The sequence below is a fragment of the Arachis hypogaea genome, chromosome 14, assembly GCF_003086295.3.
Source record: "Arachis hypogaea cultivar Tifrunner chromosome 14, arahy.Tifrunner.gnm2.J5K5, whole genome shotgun sequence".
NCBI classification, from domain to species: Eukaryota; Viridiplantae; Streptophyta; class Magnoliopsida; order Fabales; family Fabaceae; genus Arachis; species Arachis hypogaea.
The window spans coordinates 96,405,740-96,412,845 of NC_092049.1; the positions used below are offsets into that span (position 1 = coordinate 96,405,740).

The 7,106-nt window shown below is 40.3% G+C and overlaps 1 non-coding gene across 1 annotated transcript; it reads left to right on the forward strand.

Annotated features, from left to right (window-relative positions):
• The first annotated feature begins 6,311 nt into the window (after positions 1-6,311).
• Positions 6,312-6,419, forward strand: LOC112745084 (small nucleolar RNA R71). Its single transcript, XR_003173030.1, has one exon. It is a non-coding gene; the product is annotated as a small nucleolar RNA R71 (small nucleolar RNA).
• Positions 6,420-7,106: the final 687 nt, after the last annotated feature.

Sequence of the window (7,106 nt, forward strand, 5' to 3'; positions counted from 1 at the left end):
CTAATCTGTGGCAAACAGACAGGCAGAGAATATCTGGAACTGCCCTCTATGACTATAGGACTGTGGTCAGAGGAAAGATTGTTCACATCTACCCTGACAAAATCAGGAAGATCTTTAAGCTACCTCAGCTGAAAGATGACCCAGACTCCTTCAATAGGAGAATGATGTGAACAAACAAGGGCCTGGATAAGATTCTAGAGGATATATGCATCCCTGGAGCCAGGTGGACCACCAGCACGAAGGGTGTCCCAAATCAACTCAAGAGAGAAGATCTCAAACCAGTCGCCAGAGGATGGCTGGACTTCATTGGGTGTTCTATATTGCCCACCAGCAACCGTTCTGAAGTCAATGTTAAAAGAGCAGTGATGATCCATTGCATTATGTTGGGAAAAGAAGTGGAAGTTCATCAACTGATCCCATATGAATTCTACATACTTGCAAACAAGAACTCCAAGGATACCAAGTTGGCTTATCCAAGCCTAATCTCTATGCTCTGCAAAGATGCTGGAGTAAAGATAGGAATAACAGAGTATATCTCAGTGGAGCAGCCAATCACTAAAATCACAATGGAAAAAACAACAAGTGCAGGATGATCCCATCAAGAGGAGGGCGCAAGAATTCCTACCAGAACTCCCTCAATTTGAATACTGAGAACATCTTGAAGCATCTGTTACTAAATTGCAAGAAGCCATGGACCAAATAAAGGAAGAACAGTAAAATCAAAATAGCATGCTCTGCAAACTGCTCAGAGAACAAGAAGTGCAAGGGCGTGAATTAAAGGAATTAAAGCGTCAGAAACTATCTCTTGAAGGGCCAAGCACTCCACAGACTAAAGAGGCATCCACTTCCCAACTTCAAGGTTGTTGAGTTCTGATCTTAACCTTAGCCCTGTGATAACTGTTTTTATTTGAGTTTTACCTTAGGAGTCATATAGTAGTAATTAGTATCTATATTTTTGATTTTATCTCCAATTAAGCTATAATTTATTTTTCTCATCATCATTAAACATGAATAAAATAGAAGATTTTCTTTAGAGTAAGGAGTCAATAATTTTCGAGTTTTTAACAAGAAAAATTCTAATTATTTATATGTGGTGGCAATACTTTTGTCTTCTGAATGAATGCTTGAACAGTGCATATGTCTTTTGAATTTGATGTTTAAGAATGTTAAATATGTTGGCTCTTGAAAGAATGATGAACATGAGACATGTTATTGGTAATCTGAAAAATCATAAAAATGATTCTTGAAGCAAGAAAAAGCAGTGAATACAAAAGCTTGCAGAAAAAAATAGAGAAAGAAAAAGAAAAAAAAAAGCAAGTAGAAAAAGCCAAAGCCCTTAAAACTAAAAGACAAGGGTAATAAAAAGGATCCAAGGCTTTGAGCATCAGTGGATAGGAGGGCTTAAAGGAATAAAATCTTGGCCTAAGCAGCTAAACCAAGCTGTCCCTAGCCATGTGCTTGTGGCGTGAAGGTGTCAAGTGAAAACTTGAGACTGAGTGGTTAAAGTCAAGGTCCAAAGTAAAAAGAAGAGTGTGCTTAAGAACCCTGGACACCTCTAATTGGGGACTTTAGCAAAGCTAAGTCACAATCTGAAAAGGTTCACCCAATTATGTGTCTGTGGCATTTATGTATCCGGTGGTAATACTGGAAAACAAAGTGCTTAGGGCCATGGCTAAGACTCATAAAGTAGCTGTGTTCAAGAATCAACATACTGAACTAGGAGAATCAATAGCACTATCTGAATTCTGAGTTCCTATAGATGCCAATCATTCTGAGCTTCAATGGATAAAGTGAGATGCCAAAACTGTTCAGAAGCAAAAAGCTACTAGTCCCGCTCATCTAATTAGAATCTGAGCTTCACTCAAAAATTCTGAGATATTATTGCTTCTTAAATTATTTGTATTCTATTTTATTTATCTAGTTACTTGAGGACAAGCAACAGTTTAAGTTTGGTGTTGTGATGAGCGGATATTTTATACGCTTTTTGGTGTTAATTTCATATAGTTTTTAGTATGTTTTAGTTAGTTTTTAGTTTATTTTCATTAGTTTCTAGGAAAAATTCATATTTCTGGACTTTACTATGATTTTGTGTGTTTTTCCATAATTTCAGGTATTTTCTGGCTGAAATTGAGGGAGCTGAGCAAAAATCTGATTCAGGCTGAAAAAGGACTGCTGATGCTGATGGATCCTGACCTCTCTGCAATCGGAATGGAATTTCTGGAGCTAAAGAAATCCAATTAATGCGCTTCCAATTGCGTTGCAAAGTAGACATCCAGGGCTTTCCAGCAATATATAATAGTCCATACTTTGCTCAAGGATAGATGATGTAAACTGGCGTTCAATGCCAGTTCCATGTTGCAATCTGGCGTCCAGCGCCAAAAACACGTTACAAGTTGGAGTTCAACGCCAGAAACAGGTTACAGCCTGGCGTTGAATGCCCAAAACAGCCCAGGCACGTGAGAAGCTTTAGTCTCAGCCCCAGCACACACCAAGTAGGCCCCAGAAGTTGATTTCTGCACTATCTATCATAGTTTACTCATTTTCTGTAAACCTAGGTTACTAGTTTAGTATTTAAACAACTTTTAGAGATTTATTTTGTATCTCATGACATTTTAGATCTGAAATTTGTACCTTTTGGCAGCATGAGTCTCTAAACCCCATTGTTTTGGGTGAGGAGCTCTGCAGCGTCTCAATGAATTAATGTAAGTACTTATGTTTTCCATTCAAACATGCGTGTTCCTCTCTAAGATACTCATTCGCGCTTAACTATGGAGAGGGTGATGATTCGTGACACTCATCACCTTCCTCAATCCATGAACATGTGTCTGACAACCACCTCCGTTCTACATTAGAATGAATGATTATCTCTTAGATTTCTTAATCAGAATATTTGTGGTATAAGCTAGATCGATGGCGGCATTCATGAGAATCCGGAAAGTCTAAACCTTGTCTGTGGTATTCCGAGTAGGATTCTGGGATTGGATGAATGTGACAGGCTTCAAACTCGTGAGTGCTGGGCGTAGTGACAGACGCAAAAGGATAGTCAATCTTATTCCAGCATGATCGAGAACTTCCAGATGATTAGTCGTGCTGTGACAGAGCATTTGGACCATTTTCACTGAGAAGATGGGAAGTAGCCATTGACAACGGTGACACCTTACATAGAGCTTGCCATGGAAGGAACTTTGCACTTTTTCATGCATGAGGGAAGAGGAATACAAGAGAAAAGCTGAAATTCAGAAGACAAAGCATCTCCAAAACTCCAACATATTCTCCATTACTGTATAATAAGTATTTATTTCATGCTCTTTTCCTTGCAAGCAAATTTGATAAGTGAATTGTTTTATTGTTTTCCTGACTAGGAGTTACATGGTAACCATAGATTGCTTCAAGCCAACAATCTCCGTAGGATCGACCCTTACTCACGTAAGGTATTACTTGGACGACCCAGTGCACTTGTTGGTTAGTTGTGCGAATTTGTGAAGAATTGTGATTTCTAATTTCGTGCACCACACAACTTCATAGAAGTGGTCTTGATGGACCTTTGAGATGAATCTCTCCATCTCCCATGGCTCAGAGGTGGAAGAAATTGCCTTCCCTTTCCTCTTTCTTGAGAAACAAAAAACAAAAAGCTATGCTTTTACCACACCAAACTTAAAATGTTTGCTTGTCTCTGAGCAAAAGAAGAAAGAAAGAAGTAGAAGAAGAAGAGAAAAGGAGGAGAGGGAGAGAGAGTAGGTTTCGGCCAAGGGGTGAAGATGGGGTTGTGTTGTGTGAAATAGAAGAAAGAATGAGGGGTTTATATAGAAGTGAGGGGGGTTAATTTTCGGCCATTAGGGTTGGGTTGGGGGAAAATATTTTGAATTTTGAAGGTAGGTGGGGTTTTTGGGGAAGAGAAGCTGGATGTGAGTGGTGAGGGGGTGATGGGAAAGAGTGATTGAAGTGATTGGTGAAGGCCATTTGGGGAAGAGAGTTGTGAAAATGTGTGAAGAGGAGAGAATAGGGTTAGGTGGGATCCTGTGGGGTCCACAGATCCTGGAGAGATCTTGTGGGGTCCACAGATCAAGTGGGGTCAAGGACTTAACATCCCTGCCTCAATTAGGCGTGTAAAACGCCCTATATATGCAATCCTGGCGTTTAACGCCAGACTGCAGCATGTTTTTGGCGTTAAACGCCACTTCCTTGCTTGTTTTGGGCGTTCAACGCCAGTCTATAGCATGTTTCTGGCGTTGAACGCCAGTATGGTGCATGTTTTTGGCGTTAAACGCCAGTCTGATGCTTGTTTCTGGCGTTTAACGCCAACTTTCCTCTGGGTGCAATCCTGGCATTTAAACGCCATACTGCTACTTATTTCTGGCATTTAACGCCAGTTTCATGCTCTGTTCTGGCGTTAAACGCCAACCAGATGCTTCTTACTGGCGTTTAAACGCCAGTAAGCTCTTCCTCCAGGGTGTGCTATTTTCAATGCTATTTTTCATTCTATTTTTGATTTTTCAGTAATTTTTGTGACTCCACATGATCATCAACCTAAAGAAAACATAAAATAACAATAGAAAATAAATAAATATAATTAGATAACATTGGGTTGCCTCCCAACAAGCGCTTCTTTAATGTCAATAGCTTGACAGTGAGCTCTCATGGAGCCTCACAGATGTTCAGAGCATTGTTGAGATTTCCCAACACCAAACTTAGAGTTTGGATATGGGAGTTCAACACCAAACTTAGAGTTTGGTTGTGGCCTCCCAACACCAAACTTAGAGTTTGACTGTGGGGGCTTTGGTTGACTCTGTAGTAAGAGAAGCTTTTCATGCTTCCTCTCCATGGCTACAGAAGGAGAACCTTGAGTTTTGAACACAAGGTGGTCCTCATTTAGTTGAAAGACCAACTCTCCTCTGTCCACATCAATCACAACTCTTGTTGTGGCTAGGAAGGGTCTTCCAAGGATGATGGATTCATCCTCATCCTTCCCAGTGTCTATGATTATGAAATCAGCAGAGATGTAAAGGCCTTTAACCTTTACTAACACGTCCTCCACTTGTCCATAAGCCATTTTCATGGATTTGTCTGCCATCTCTAATGAGAAATTGGCAGCCTGTATCTCAAGGATTCCCAGTTTCTCCATCACAGAGAGTGGCATGAGGTTTATCCCTGACTCAAGGTCACATAGAGCCTTCTCAAAGGTCATGGTGCCTATGGTACAAGGTATTAAGAACTTTCCAGGATCCTGTTTCTTCTGAGACAATCTCAGTTGATCCAGATCACTTAGTTCATTGATGAGCAAGGGAGGTTCTTCTTCCCAAGTCTCATTACCAAATAATTTGGCATTCAGCTTCATGATCGCATCAAGGTACTTGGCAACTTGCTCTTCAGTGACATCTTCATTCTCTTCAGAAGAATAATACTCATCAGAGCTCATGAATGGCATAAGGAGGTTCATTGGAATCTCTATGGTCTCTAAAGGAGCCTCAGATTCCTTTGGTTCCTCAGAGGGAAACTCCTTATTGATCACTGGGATTCACGTCCTCCTCCTCCCTTGTAGGTTCGGCCATGATGGTCAAATCAATGGCCTTGCACTCTCTCTTTGGATTTTCTTCTGTATTGCTTGGAAGGGTACTAGGAGGAGTTTTAGTGACCCTTTTACTCAGCTGGCCCACTTGTGCCTCCAGATTTCTAATGGAGGACCTTGTTTCATTCATGAAACTTAAAGTGGCCTTAGATAGATCAGAGACTATATTTGCTAAGTTAGATGGATTCTGCTCAGAGTTCTCTGTCTGTTGCTGAGTGGATGATGGAAAAGGCTTGCTATTGCTAAACCTGTTTCTTCCACCATTATTAAAGCCTTGTTGAGGCTTTTGTTGATCCTTCCATGAGAAATTTGGATGATTTCTCCATGAGGGATTATAGGTGTTTCCATAGGGTTCCCCCATGTAATTCACCTCTGCTATTGCAGGGTTCTCAGGATCATAAGCTTCTTCTTCAGAAGATGCCTCTATAGTACTGTTGGATGATTCCTTCAATCCATTCAGACTCTGAGAGATCATATTGACTTGCTGAGTCAATATCTTATTCTGAGCCAATATGGCATTCAAAGTATCAATTTCAAGAACTCGCTTCCTCATAGGGGTCCCATTACTCACAGGATTCCTTTCAGAAGTGTACATGAACTGGTTATTTGCAACCATGTCAATGAGTTCTTGAGCTTCTGCAGGCGTTTTCTTTAGGTGAATGGATCCACATGCAGAATGGTCCAGTGACATCTTTGATAGCTCATACAGACCATCATAGAATATATCCAGGATGGTCCATTCTAAAAGCATGTCAGAAGGACACTTTTTGGTCAGTTCCTTATATCTCTCCCAAGCTTCATAGAGGGATTCACCTTTCTTCTATCTAAAGGTTTGGACATCCACTCTAAGCTTACTAAGCTTTTGAGGAGGAAAGAACTTGGCTAAGAAAGCCTTGACCAGCTTATCCCAAGAGTTCAGGCTATTTTTAGGTTGAGAGTCCAACCATACTCTAGCTCTGTCTCTTACAGCAAACGGGAAAAGCATAAGCCTGTAGACCTCGGGATCAACCCCATTGGTCTTTACAGTATCACAGATCTGCAAGAATTCAGTTAAGAACTGAAAGGGATCTTCAGATGGAAGTCCATGGAACTTGCAGTTCTGTTGCATCAGAGAAACTAATTGAGGTTTAAGCTCAAAGTTGTTTGCTCCAATGGCAGGAATTGAGATGCTTCTTCCATGTAAATTGGAATTAGGTGCAGTAAAGTCACCAAGCATCTTCCTTGTATTATTATTATTTTCGGCCATGTCTCCTTCTTTTTCAAAATTTTCAGTCAGATTTTCTCCAGAGAGTTGTGCTTTAGCTTCCCTTAACTTCCTCTTCAGAGTCATTTCAGGTTCAGGATCAGCTTCAACAAGAATGTTCTTATCATTGTTCCTGCTCATATGAAAAAGAAGAGAACACAAAAGAAAATATAGAATCCTCTATGTCACAGTATAGAGATTCCTTATGCAAGTATAAGAAGAGAAGAATGTAAGAAGGAGAAGAGGAAAAATTCTGATGGTATTTTTTGTGGAAAAACGAATTTTCCAAAACACCCA